The 13,602-nt window shown below is 40.4% G+C and overlaps 1 protein-coding gene across 5 annotated transcripts in view; it reads right to left on the bottom strand.

Moving 5' to 3' along the window:
* The window catches only part of COL8A1 (collagen type VIII alpha 1 chain), an 89,324-nt gene extending 76,117 nt beyond the window's left edge, over positions 1–13,207 (bottom strand). For all 5 annotated transcript variants that reach the window (XM_071758747.1, XM_071758730.1, XM_071758757.1 and 2 more), the window contains exon 1: positions 13,092–13,207. The gene's annotated coding sequence lies outside the window, so the exon portion shown is untranslated. The remainder of the gene's footprint in view (positions 1–13,091) is intronic.
* Between the last annotated feature and the right edge of the window lie 395 nt (positions 13,208–13,602).

Raw genomic sequence — 13,602 nt, 5'->3', positions numbered from 1 at the left:
GCTACTGGTTGTTCTCACCTATATGCTGCTTTCTTTGGCTACACAGCCAGTAATCTCATATATGTTCTGAAACCATGAGAATCACAGTTAAGCCAAATTCAGTACCAGTCACTGTAGTAACTATCACACAAGGCAAATATTGTATTCCCCTTGCATGTACTTCCACCTCCCATGTTACACAAGTGAGCACTGAAGAGGTTCTCATCAGAGGTTAGGAAAACTGCATGATTTATAACACTAGTGGTAGGTGTAACAGGGGAGACTGTGGGACCAAGAGAGCCAAGTATTTTAAGCATCTGTTATAGGCCTTTGCCAGATGCAGGATACCAGACAAGATGTGCCATTTGTCTGTTCTTGAATGGAATTTCCTATGTCCCTAATACCGAGCAAACTCTGTTTATTTATAATATAACTACTTCTGGTTTTCTAGAGATGATATGCAGAATATTTCATCTTTTAACTCTCACAATGGTATTTAAACACTTAAGTGATTCATTTTGCTATGTAAGTTCAGTCAGGCTTGGCGGGTATTTTGCTTTATCATGGGTAAATCTGTAAAGGCTGGAAAACTCTGTTTAGGGATGTTGAACTGTATAGTTTCCAGAAGTACAGTTCTCTCTAATGCTTACCTGGATTAAGAATGAGACCCAAGTTCTTACAAAACGGTATGTAGTGATTTCATTTGCATGGTAACAAAGAGCAGAATAATTTTGGAAATGCTGACTGTTCTCTCCTGAGAGTGGAGTTTTCTTCCACTTTTAAGTGATTATATTTAGCGATTCCAATTATATCCCAAAGAAATAAGCAGGGCTTTCTGATCAGAGCTTTTTTTCAGAATATGTCAATTTGAAACTACAGCTCTTTGGTGGAAACCCATGCGTTAGTTGTAAAAGGAAATGTCTCATTTCCTGGATTGTATTTCTAGACAAAATTAGAGAAACATAACCTTCCCTGAGTAACAGTATCTTACTATGGCACCGATTACCTGGGAGCTGTGTATCTCATTTTCAAGGCTCTGTGCTGTGTTGTTAATACCAAGGACACAAGGCCCAAACTACATGCACGACCAGGTGGGAAAGTTAGTTTCAGAGTGTCCAGAGCAAGAAGGAAAATTCAACAGCCTCACAGCAGGATACCTTAGCTCTGGAGTAAGCCAACTGTGCAGAATGGCCCAACTTAGGCCCAACCTATTAATGTCTGCACCCTCCTCTGCTGGAGCTGGAATTTGCTCTGCTTCAAAGTCACATCCAGGTGGGCTCTTCAAGCCTGCCAGTCTTTTCATACCTCTATCCCAGTGTCACATCTTTCAGTCCTTTACCAGCAGGCTGTGTCCTGATCACTTTGCTACTTTCCAAAATATAACTTTGAACTGTTGCTAGTTTTTTACTTCAGAGATGACACCCAAGACAGACTTCTTGACCTGGGACAGCAACAGACCCCAGCTTTTCCACTGAAATGCACTAGCCTCTTCTAAAGATGGGACCACAGAATGAAAAATAAATTAATAAAAATCTGAAAGATGCCAAAAGTGAAAAGTTGTAGTCACACATTTGCTGACAAAAATATGAAGGCCCAAAAGTTACTAGTCATAATTGCAGCTTCTCCAGTGATACTCCCTGTAACTTTTAGGCCACGAGGTTCATTAAAATGTGTAATTAACTGTTTGCATAAACAAGCTGCATGAGCTCCTGCCCTTCTGCCTCACTTTTTGTGTTTGTAAAGCAGAGACTGTGGTATTTGACTTGGGTATTACTCTGAGCTCCAGCTTCTGACTGGTGTTATTACAATAATTATTGCAGCAGATGTCAGAACTGAGTCAAAGCACTGCCATTCAACAATTAAAGCACAAACCACAGCTATCGCTTCCCTTGTGTTATTACAGGTATAAGCCCAATAGAGCAGAAAAGCCATGTTCACACTTGCTTCTAGGCTTAATCCTTAGATATGAGAGTTTTGGGGGATTTCTTTTTTTTTTTTTTTTTTCTTCCCTCCCCAGACAAAGGTTCTTCCAGTCCATTCTGCTGTTTCTAGCTGTAGCTAGAAAAGATACAGCTGCATTTTTTGGCTTATATAGCTTGAGCTCAACCCTCAGCGACAGCTTAGTCTGAGCTGTTTTACAAAACTATTTTTCTGTAAACATTTTCATTCAATTATTATCACGTGATATCTTTGCTTCCTTAAAACACAGTAGTGACTGGTTTGTGGGCTGGTTTTTGTTTGTTTGGATTTTTTAATCTTGCTGTTACCCAGACTGGTCAGCTACTGACCTGGGATATGGTTTGAAAACTGGGGACAGAGGTGAGACAGCACTTAATGAAAGCTCCAAGATGTGGTCCTGTGATACTTAGCATCAACTTGTTGGACTATATGGCACAGAGAGCAGCGTCTCGAGTGGCAGCTGAATGGATACGATCAGCTAGAAGAGGAATTTCTAAGCTAGCCTTGAGCTCACAACTTTGGAAACTGTTATTTGCAAACAGACCTCACACAAACTGGGTTTGCGGGGGGGGGGGGGGGAGGGAGGGCTGGTGGGGTGTCTGCACACATTCACACTTTAGGGTAGTCCACACTTTCAGGTCCTTGCCCGAGATTCAGGACAATCTCTAATGTAGACAAATCATGCAGCCTACAGAGGCTACTCTAAGGAGGCTGCTGCTTCCCACAGAGGTAAAGCATGGCCAAGAATAGCATGTGTTTCCTCCTCTGCATCTAGCACAACTGCAGCTAAGTGGTTGCTTATGTTCTGAAATGAATGAAATATTCAATGAAAACAAGAATCTTCACTGACGTGACCACTGCTTCTTAATCACTACACAAAGTAGTGTTGTCTTGCCCAAGCATGCCTGGCTCTCTAAGAATAATGGAGACAGTGCAGTGTTTGGATAGCTGCTGTTTTTTTTTTCTGAAAACTGGGGAGGGTGTGCCTGTGTGAGGGCATGTTCACAAGAGTTCTAGCCCAGAAAGAAATAGGTACATCTGGAAAGAGCATAATCCAGGTTGCCAGACTCTGGCACTGCTACTAGAAATAATCCTTTCTCAGGAAAGTACCAAAATGTGGCTGTCTGGTTTGCCCACAAGACTCTGGGCATTTTTCTTGGCAGGTGTGGGTACTGGCAGTTATTTGGGATTTTGATTCCTGCCCCAACTAGTGTGTACTCTTTCTCTGCCGAAGATGGAAGGACACGTCTGTGGTTATAACACTGGCCTAAGCAAAGAAGATTCTGCTCAGATTTTAGTCTGCATCCTTGGCCAGGCCACTTAAGTAAGAATTTTGAAAAGCGCTCAGTACCCACAAACAGGATCAGATTTTTAAAGAGCTTTCTGCTTCTACTGAGGTAACAGCCAGATGATCAAAGGAACTTTTCAGATAATTTGGCTGCAAGTGTCATTGCAAGAGCTACTGAGTGCTGAGCACTCATGAAAATACGGTTCTCATTGAGGTGCCCAGGTGGGAACCAAGCTCTGGAACTAGCCCCCTTCATGACAGGTAGACACTTGAGAATTTGGCCAGGAGCAAACTCTTGAAATGCTAAACCAGCAACTTTCTCTGTGCCTCAACTCTCCTCTAAAATGAGAGTGATGTTGCCAGGGTGCTTGTAAGGATAAATTCATTAATCTACCGTATGTGATGTTCTTGGATGCTTCTGCAGCCAGGAGAGGGAGGTGAAACTTTTGCACTATAATATCTTTCCAGACATACCAATGATTTGTGTAAACAAGAGTTTGTAAAAGGGACTGGAGAAGGAGTCCAGGAGTCAGCTTTGCTCTTTGTTCAATTTACAAGCCTTCAGGTTCAGGAGCTGCTGCTTTTTGCTTGTTTTAAAACCTTGATCATGAGTCAGGGCTCCACCGTGCTAGAGGATGTAACAAATCAAAAGGCTCACCCTGAAAAACCTTCCTGCTGAACAAAGTGGGGTGGGGAGGATACACTGGAAAGAAATGGAAAAGCTGTTCCATTCAGCTGTTTGCTTTCTGAACTCCCTGCCTCTTGATTACAGTAGCTTTATCATTTTCTTTCCTCACATGATACATATTTCTTCACATCCCAACAGAGCACTTGATATTTTGGGGAGAATTTCAGGGTTTTAGAATTTCAACCTTATTAGACTGGTTACTCTCTTTATACTAGATACCCCTATACAAGAGTAATTTTTGCTGGTGACCTTTTCCTCTCCTTTTCCTCTCCTTTTCCTCTCCTTTTCCTCTCCTTTTCCTCTCCTTTTCCTCTCCTTTTCCTCTCCTTTTCCTCTCCTTTTCCTCTCCTTTTCCTCTCCTTTTCCTCTCCTTTTCCTCTCCTTTTCCTCTCCTTTTCCTCTCCTTTTCCTCTCCTTTTCCTCTCCTTTTCCTCTCCTTTTCCTCTCCTTTTCCTCTCCTTTTCCTCTCCTTTTCCTCTCCTTTTCCTCTCCTTTTCCTCTCCTTTTCCTTTTCCCCTCCCTCCCTCCCTTTTTTTTTCCTTCCATCTCTTCTCCTTTCCTCTCCTCCTTTTTCTTTTAACTTACAGTGGCCTCAATTTTGCCTCCAGATGGGGAGATCTGAAAGCTCCTGAGTCTCCTGTGGTGCGTGCTGGAGCAGCTTTCCCTCTCCTCCCGAGCAGCCTTCCTCTCCTCACAGGATGCAAGATTTTCTTTCCAGCTGAGAGCTGAGTCCCCCTTTGCCCCCCTCACTTTTGGCCTTCCAGCACTCTCCGCATCTGTGCGAGCTAATGCTCCCCAGATCCTCCTCAAAGGGGCACCACGGGCTGGCACGCAGAAGCAAAGCCCCCAGGCTGTATCTCCGAAACCCAAGAAACCTCAAACTCATTGTGTTTCCATAAAACGCTCCTCGCCCGACTGCGCTGCGGGGACCTTCTGCTCTCCCCAGCCCTTGCCTTTCCTTTGGAAAGGGGAGGCGTGGGATTTAAATCCATTTTCTGACTGCCTATATACCAGAACAGCTTCCTTGTCAGAGCAGGCCGGAACCGCAGAGCCCCGGAGGGATGTGGTAAAGCAGCGCCAGGGGCCCAGCCTGACTGACACAAGGCCCCTAATGGCTGCTGTCCTGTGGCCTGTGCCAGCCCGGGCCCTGCCCACAGCCTGGCAAGGCTGAGCTGTCAGTGCAGGGGTAGAAAGCTGCAGGCACGTGTTTCAGCAGAGAAAATGTTTCTGAGCAGCCACAAATCAGGTTTGTTTCACTTGTGCTTCACAGCCCTTTGAGTTCTTGCGAGCGTTCAGCATACGGGTGGCAGATGTGATGCTGGAAACAGGGTGTCTCAAAAGAGTAACATGAAGTATTCACCGTGAGTGAGTTCAGAGCTCAGTGAAAGGCAATTTTTGTGCTTGAAATTTGAATCTAAGCTTTGTCTTGCCTGACTGGAACAGGGATGAACTATCAAGAACCACGTGCCAAAATTAATCGGTTGCTTGGATTTTAGATCCTAAGTATTTTGCAATCTAAACCGTATAAAACTGAAATGCATTGAAGGTGACATTAAAAAAGACAGCTAAGATGAGTGGTTTTCCTCTGAACTACAACTTAAAAGCCATTTGATAACCTTATAGTGATACAAAAATAAAAGTTTTACTGCTGCAAATGACTCTTTAGTCAAGTATCAGGCTTGGATGTTAAGGACAGTTTTCTTTATTTCCAGGATAGTATAAACAGTGCTTTTTAGCTGAAGCCGGTAATGCAAGCTTAGGGAACAATAGTAAATGTTTTATGTGTTTCCTAATGTAATAAATTATGCCTAGATCTTAAAAGATAATAAGAGTTTGTAGCAGTTCCTGAGTATAAAAGCTAAGAAAACACCCTTGCAGTGGTAGCTTGGATTGCAGCACCTTGACCTCCTAAACCAAGCTCTGTGGCTGGAACTGGAAGAGAGCAGGAATTCCTGTGAAGAGGCACCTAACATCCAACTGCTGTAACACTTTCCTCTGGGGAAAACAGGAACTGCAGCTTCACCTATATGCCTGTACAACAAAACAGTTTGGAGAACTCACTGCCCAGACTTGCATGCACCTTGTGTGCACAGTAGGAACTCTGTTATACAGAAATAATGGATTACGTAGGAACTCTGTTCATCAAGAACATCGTTCACTGCAGCACGTTTTGGACCAATTTACCTGGAAGGCTGGGATAAAACGGTTCAGAGTCCTTCCAGTTGTTGCCGCCTTCACTCACACAGGGAGTTACTACTGAATAAACTGACAGGGTAGGTCTTGTGAACTGAGACTCAGCCTGTGAATTCTGTGTTCAAGCTCCAAGTCTTGCCCATCAATCTACAGCAGCACATCACAAATTGTACCCACAGCAACCATTCCAGTCTCAGAATACATTCAAGCAGAACCTAATATTGGTTACAGCCGTTTCTGAAAGCACGTCTGGACTTTGCTAAGCTCTGCCCACCCTCTGCAAAAGTCCCTCCCATTCATTGGAGGGCTTGCAATTTGTTCGAGAACTCTTTTTTTATCCTCTGTGAGTTAACAAGAACTTGGCTTTGGCCCTCTAAGTCCTTCTCCCTATCAATTCAGCAACCACAGAGGCAGTTCATTACTGAAATGAAATCTAAGAATCAGTTTTGGCCAGCATTGTCTTGGAAAGTTCATTTTATTAACATGGTTTTGGTTTTATTTCAAAAAAGCTTTGACAAGCACTGACATTTTTGGAACCAGTAAAGCACAAGAGACTTAATCCTAAAGGCCTAAGTGCTGCATTTTTCTGCAGCGAACAATGTGATGTGCTACTATGGTAAATTCATTTCAAGCCACTGACTGAAAGGAAATAAGTAGAGTGTTGTCTTTTTTCCTTTATTTTCTAAAATAAGTTTTGTGTGAATGTAAGTGCTTGTAGGATGTACTTGCTTAACTACTCTTCACTTATTTGCTTTTTATCTGTAGTTCAGGTGACAGATATATCAATGCTGGTAACATAAACTTTCCTCACATGCTGGCTTTTATTGCTCAACTTTGACTAAAAGCAAATGCCTACTGACCTTTTGCTGAGATTTGCCAACAACAGTCCCAGTTGTGTGTTATGAATGTCCATCAACTGAGAGAGAGTTGGACTAAGATGACCTAATTCATTTACAAAGAAATACTGCTGGGAAGTATCTGAACTGATCTGAACTGAACACTTTCTTTTTTTTTTCTTTCTTTCTTTCTTTCTTTTTTTTTTTTCCTCTTTTCTTACTTTTTTTTTTTTTTTTTTTTTTTTTTTTTTTTTTTTTTGTGTGTGTGTGTTTGGTTATTTTGTTTTGTTTTTAAGCAAGTTGAAAGAGAAATTCTTGTCTTTGAGCCACATAAGAGATCTTTGTTCTGATCCTGCACATTCACTGGAGCTCCACACATGGTGGGAAGAATGGAAGGGCAGAGGTAAGTCATGCACTGGCATAAGCTGACTTTTCTAGATTTTTTCCAGTGGTAAATTTATTGTATTTGGTTTGAGTGTCCCTGGGGCTGTGCCATCCTCCATTCTGTTCCTTTGAAAATTACATTGAATAAATGAGAGGCAATGTAAGCATCTCCATCTCAGGAACTGTAGTGTATTATATGGATGAACTGTTGTTTCACATCATGATGCTACTAGATTTTGTTAGAAACTTGGTTTGCTCTCTGGGATTTTCAATTGCAAAAATGGCCAAATGCTTTGCTTTATGTTCCCTATGCAAGGCTACAGTGTGCTACTGTCCACTTCTTATTTTTGTTTCAGAGAGAAGAATGCAGCAGTATGTTGGTCTGGAAAGACTGGTTGCTTTTTTAGTTAGCAGGAAACGTGCTGCAGATGTTTGTACAATCTGGCTTTTAATATACCTTTGATATCTAGTATGTGAAGCTGTGAGTTTTGAATCATTCTCCCTTTAATAGGATAGGTTATGTGCATCCTGTATGCTGCTATGATAGATCCTTAGGAGCTACAGCAAGCTGGCATTAGTGATTTTTAGTGCAATGAATATATACAGAAACTATTTTAAGTTTGCAGTGTATTTTTTTCATTTCAACATTACTTCAGAGTGACTGCATAAAATTGTATGACCTATTTCTCCAGTTGCATAGCTGGGCTATATAGGCCTTTTCCTACAAGAATGAAAAAGAACTAGTTATGTTCTTTTTCTGCTTTGTTTTGTGGTTTGTTTTCTTTTTTTTAGGTTGGAGTGCTCTTGTTGGTACCATTGATTTCTTTTTTGCAAATGTGGAGCTCTCAGAAGCTGACATTAAGTGTTGTAATTTGGGATATTTGTGCTAACTGGCCAGCTGTCTCTAAACTGTGTGTAATAAACACAGAAACACACCTTTCTTAAAGAGGTGGAAAATGCAAAGTATAAATATTACGTGTAATAGAAGGGTACTACAGCTGCATATTATGAATGGCATAGCTGTCAGCACGCTTCTCTAATCTTAAGTGGAAAGTTTCTTGCCTCCTAGGAACTCCATATTGGTTTTGAGTGCCCTCATGTTGAACTCAGTGTAGCTGTGGATGAGACCCTCTAAAGAATGATGTCCACATAAATGCACAGACACCAGAGTCATCACTTGACTGCATGCACACAGCTCTGGGAATAGAACTTAAGACCTTCGCCTCCGCAAACACAGCTGCTCATCTGGCTGTGGGCTTTGTAGCCAGCAGAGGGAACTGATAAATGCTCTCATAGGGCTGCTTTATTTTGTTTTTTCCTAACCAAGAGAGGGCACTGATTCATACTTCCTTTTGAAAAGGATCCATGACATGTCACAGTGTCACCTGCCATTGAAGAAGCAACAGACCTCCATTCATCTTGTTTCTGCTGTAAAATATGGACTTGCACGAAGAAGTTTAAATCACCAAAAGATGTCCCTAGGCTGCATAGTGGTATTAATCCCCTGCAGTGCAATTATGAGACATTAAGTTCATTATATATCAAGACAATTACAGAAACACATCCAACATTTCAGGAGTACAAGGAGACCAAGCACAATTGCTTACTGATGTGTACAGAGAATAGGCAAAGTTATTGCACGAAACCTTCAGAACCGGGACTAATGATTATCTTTTTAAACCCAGAGCTCCACAACTTCTGCTGAAGGAGAGTTCTGGTAGCACAAAGAATAGATCTCACTTTTTGGAGGAAAAGCCACAAAAAGGCAACAGCACTAAAACTCTAGAAAGTCCATCAAAAGAAAGAAACTTTTGTACAGTTAACTACAGATATTTGTTGGTTTTAATGAGACAGAGCAAATGTTCTGATGTTTTTGTTCTGGGTTGGCTCTTTTTTAGTTCTCTGATGTTTTTGTTTTCTGATGTTTTTCTCTTTTCTGTTCATTACAATAACTCCATTGAACCATTGGTCTTTTAGAAATATGATTCTAGCGAAAATTAAGTTATCTCCATCTAGAAGGAAATACTCTACACCTTAGTATAACTTTGGGAATTCCAAAAAAAGTATGGGAAAACATAGGTATACACTTAAACATCAGCAATAAAACTCAAATCATTCCTCCCCTGAGATATACAGCAAGCCACAGAATAAGTAGGCAGAAAACTCTGCTTTGTAGATGTGCTCATGGATGTACAAAATTGTCCTACCTTGAATGGCAGTAATGGCAAAGCCATTAATGGTTCTTTTTCTAGTCTTTATCACTCCGGCTAGTCTTCCAGTTACATCTCACATGTACTATTTTATCTGTGAGTAATGTATGCTTAGTGGTAATTTTCAGTTTAAAAGAGTTAGAGATAAGACCCCCTTTGCAAGGGCAATTACTCTAGAAATATAGCATCAAAATTTTTGTTTGTTTTTTGGGGTTGATTTGTTTGTTTAGTTTGGTTGGTCTGGGTTTTGGATTTTTTTGTTTGCTTTTTTTGTTTTTTCCCCCCCAAAAAGCAGTAGTTGCAAGGACACAGAACCAATTAAGAGTCTGTACTCTCATAAATTAGCTCCAGGATAAAAACTTAAGGGGATAAGGCAAAGCTGTTGGGTTTTTATTGTTTTTTTGTTTGTTTGTTATAATGGATATGAAATTAAATACTATACATTTATAGAGGTGGTACATGATAGTAAATTTAGAAAACAAAAGGAAAATCTATGTACCATATCCACATCCATTTGAATAATTTGCTTAAGCACCATGTGTTTCTCTTTGAGCTCTTCATGGCTACTGAGTTAGACTGATTCTAATAGTCAGATGTTGCTCATTATTTCTGGTTCATGGCAGTGGATCTCTGCTTGTTCATCATGCCAAGAGTGGGTTGATCTCCTTTAACCAAAGAGGGTGAGGAAGAGGTGGTCATTTGGTTATTTATTTACCCCCTCCAAGAATGATACATAAATCCTGTTAAAGAGTTTGTAACGAGTTTCACAGAAAGTTCAAAAGTGTCAGGAGTAAACTGCCTCTTTCAAGATTTGTTATTTGAGGTCTCCTTGCTGTTCATCCCTAAAGATTCACCCAGAGACAGATCAGCTGGAAAGGGGTGGACTTTGTAAGCCTGATTAGAAAATGAAGCATGACATTAAAGTGCTGGACTGGAACCTAGAAGACCTACATCTGACCCTCTACCATGAATTTTTGCTGTTACCAGAAGCAAAACAATCCATATATTTAGTAGCAGCATGGCCAGAGGAAAACACCTCCCATAGAGGTGGGTGAAAATAAATTCAGAACAATCTGAATGTCTCCCAAGCAGTTATAGGCTGGCCTAGGAATAGAGAAGCAGACAGTGATATGTCAATCCAGTGTTTCTAGGTATCTGGTCTAACACTTGTGACAGCAGTGGGATTTGAACTAGTGGCTTAAATGGGTGTTAGTGTTCTAAATGTACACCTGAAAAACCAAAGCACCACTGCCAGGAGAAATGGCTGAGCATGCCTGCTTAACACCTGACAGTCCTGTGGCTGAAAAATTAATACAGTCACCGTATCTTTAGTTTGTTATTTTAAAATGTTATGGTCACTGCTCACAAAATCTGCATTCCTTGCTCTCTCACTAATTCACTTTTATTGTGGTTGTAGCAGAGTTTTAAAATGACAGTATTTTTATTGTAATATAAGTATGCTTTCATCTTATAAAAAGGAGTTTCAGATCAGCACAGAAGTCAATAAATGCATTCCTAGACATCTAAATTCTCTTGGAGATCTGCTGGGTGCAGTTTCCCTTCATCCCCTGCTGCAAAGTGATGCTAAGCTGAATTACCTACTCAGCCTTGGAGAGAAATTGCTCAGAGGAGATTCTGATCTAAATTAGATGCATTCCTTTGAACAGTGTTTTCTTCATATACCCTGCAAACTGTTTTTCAAATGTGAAAACATTACATTTCATAGCAGGCTTTATTAAAAGATATTTTGCTATATGCACATTTCCTGTGGCATTTTTAAAAATGCTTCTTTTTTTCCTTGAAAACGTCACTGTTAGAAATTTTGATTTATCTGATAGTGTAAAATACTCTGTGAACATTAAGGCTTTACTGCCAGACTGCAGACCTAAATTCTGTATGCATTACACTTAAAATCACATACCTCTGTTTTACAAGAGGGGTGTTTTGGAGAGGGTAGGGAGATTTGCTATAAAAATCAAATGTTAACTGAGGAAGAAAATTTTGTATCTGATAGAATGCCAGTTATGAGGAAAACCAATGAGCTCTATTCCTGTCTTCTATGGACAAGTTATACAGATTACCTGGATACAAAAATACTTCTACTGTAAGCCTGCTGCAGAAAGCACTGTACTTTGTTTTGAATAATTCCATTTGTTTGGGTTTGGGGGTTTTGTTTGGTTTTAGATTTTTTGTTGTTGTTTTTTTCTTCTTTTTAAGATACTTATGTAATCTTCCAGGCAAATAGCTGAAGGCAGTGTTTTCTTTTCCCCATCAGTTACAACAGATAACATGTAAGCCACAGGAAAAAAAAAAATCTTAGATTGAGTCTTAAGGGCACTTTGAACGAAGTTCTGCTGTTGTTACACAGCACTACAGCTTAAAATATTGCAGCTACTGTGAGTACAGTTATATGTGAACATAATTCTATTTTAGAAAATAGTTTATTTGGGGAAAGAAAAAAAAGGGTGACTTTAGAAAGGTAGTTGTTTGGCTACCAAGAAAAAAGTTTCACTCTTTAACTGCAGAATGTGTTGCAAACAATTTACAGACAGTATTCACTGCTTGCTGTTGGTAGTTTATGCTTTCCCTCCTCTTAGAGCACTGGAGAGAGGCATTCTAGGATTAGGATTTCTGTGATGGAATTTCTCAAAACAGGTGACTGTGTGTTAAAAGTGCACTGACTCACAGAACATGAGAAACTGGTACTAGTCACTCACAAATTCATCTCTGTGGGGTGGAAGAAATGATGAGAGGGAAGTGCAAAGAGAGTTTTGAAACCACTGACTTTTTAATGTTTCAGCTGTTCAGTAGCTGTCTCTGAGGCACTTAACTGCTCCTTCCTCTAGCAGGAGAAATGCCTAAGCAGGCAAACTGTAGATAAAATATAATTCAAGCTGATCTAGAAATTTCATAGAGACACAAGGTCTGTTGTTCCAAGAAACAAAACTTGGCTTGTGAAATGTGTACTTTATGCATATTTGGTACCAGATAGTGAATTCCATCAGCATTATTACTGTGCTTCTGTGAGGTCTTAAGTTCCATCACACTTTCTTTAAAGGCAGTGAAGCATGTGAAGATGCACTTCAGTCCCAAGATAGGCTAAATATGGCTAGTAAATAATAATAAACAGTAATACCTTCCTAAAAGTAGCTTTTTTTTTTTTTTTTTCCCCTGAAACAGAATTTAAGGAAGCCTTGGAGTGTACATTTTTTTTCACTTGGACTGGATTGAGAGGGTGACTCCTAAGAGGGATAATAAATTGTTAGAATTGGTCTGGGTATACTAATCTCTTCAAAATCAGTAAGAAAGGGAGAAAAGACCTTTTCCCAGCCACACAGTGTTTCCCAGCAAGATCTGTTTCTATTTCATTACTAAAACAACAGGCTGTTACTAACTTAAATGTCAGATGACACTACATCTGAAAAAAAAAAAAAAAAAAAAGGGGAAAAAAAAAAAAAAGCCAGCACCACCCAGCAAGGCAGTGCTAGAGTTCACATTAAGACTTCCTCACAATAGCTGGTTAGAACAGAAACCTGAAGTAGCAGTAATCTTACCTTGAGTATACAAGCTCCAAGGAGAGAAGATCACTGGCTCAAAAGAGTGGAGGACTGAGAAAGTGCTCTGATCTGCTGCTGGTAGCATGCACTTGGCTTTTATGTGCAGGTGGGAGGAGCTGCTCCCTACGGTAGGTGGGCAGTGAGGATAGCAGGCAGACAGCCTTCAGAAGGCATTGTAAAGTAGGTTTTTGCTCTTTGAGGACAGGGAGAGGGAGGGAAAGCAAGCTGGGTAGCTGTGATTTACAGGAGAAATAGTGCTGGATTTTTTTTGTGTGTGTTTCCCCCCTCCCTCCCCCTTAACTTAGTTAACTAAAGATTCTCTACTGTATTTGTTTCCTTGAATTATTCCAGTGACAGTTATAATGCTGCTTTGCCTTTTGGATAGATATTTACACCAGTGGGGTAGTAACACAAAGTAGTTATCAGAGAGGCTGGTGTTCCCCTTTTTAGAAAGGAATAGCTTTGAGGAAGCAGCCCCTTGATCTTTGAAGTTGTCTGTTTACTCAGG

Source organism: Heliangelus exortis, chromosome 1, assembly GCF_036169615.1.
Source record: "Heliangelus exortis chromosome 1, bHelExo1.hap1, whole genome shotgun sequence".
Taxonomy (NCBI): Eukaryota; Metazoa; Chordata; class Aves; order Apodiformes; family Trochilidae; genus Heliangelus; species Heliangelus exortis.
Note: the sequence above shows the minus strand (reverse complement) of the source record. Positions and strands in the feature narration are given on the sequence as shown.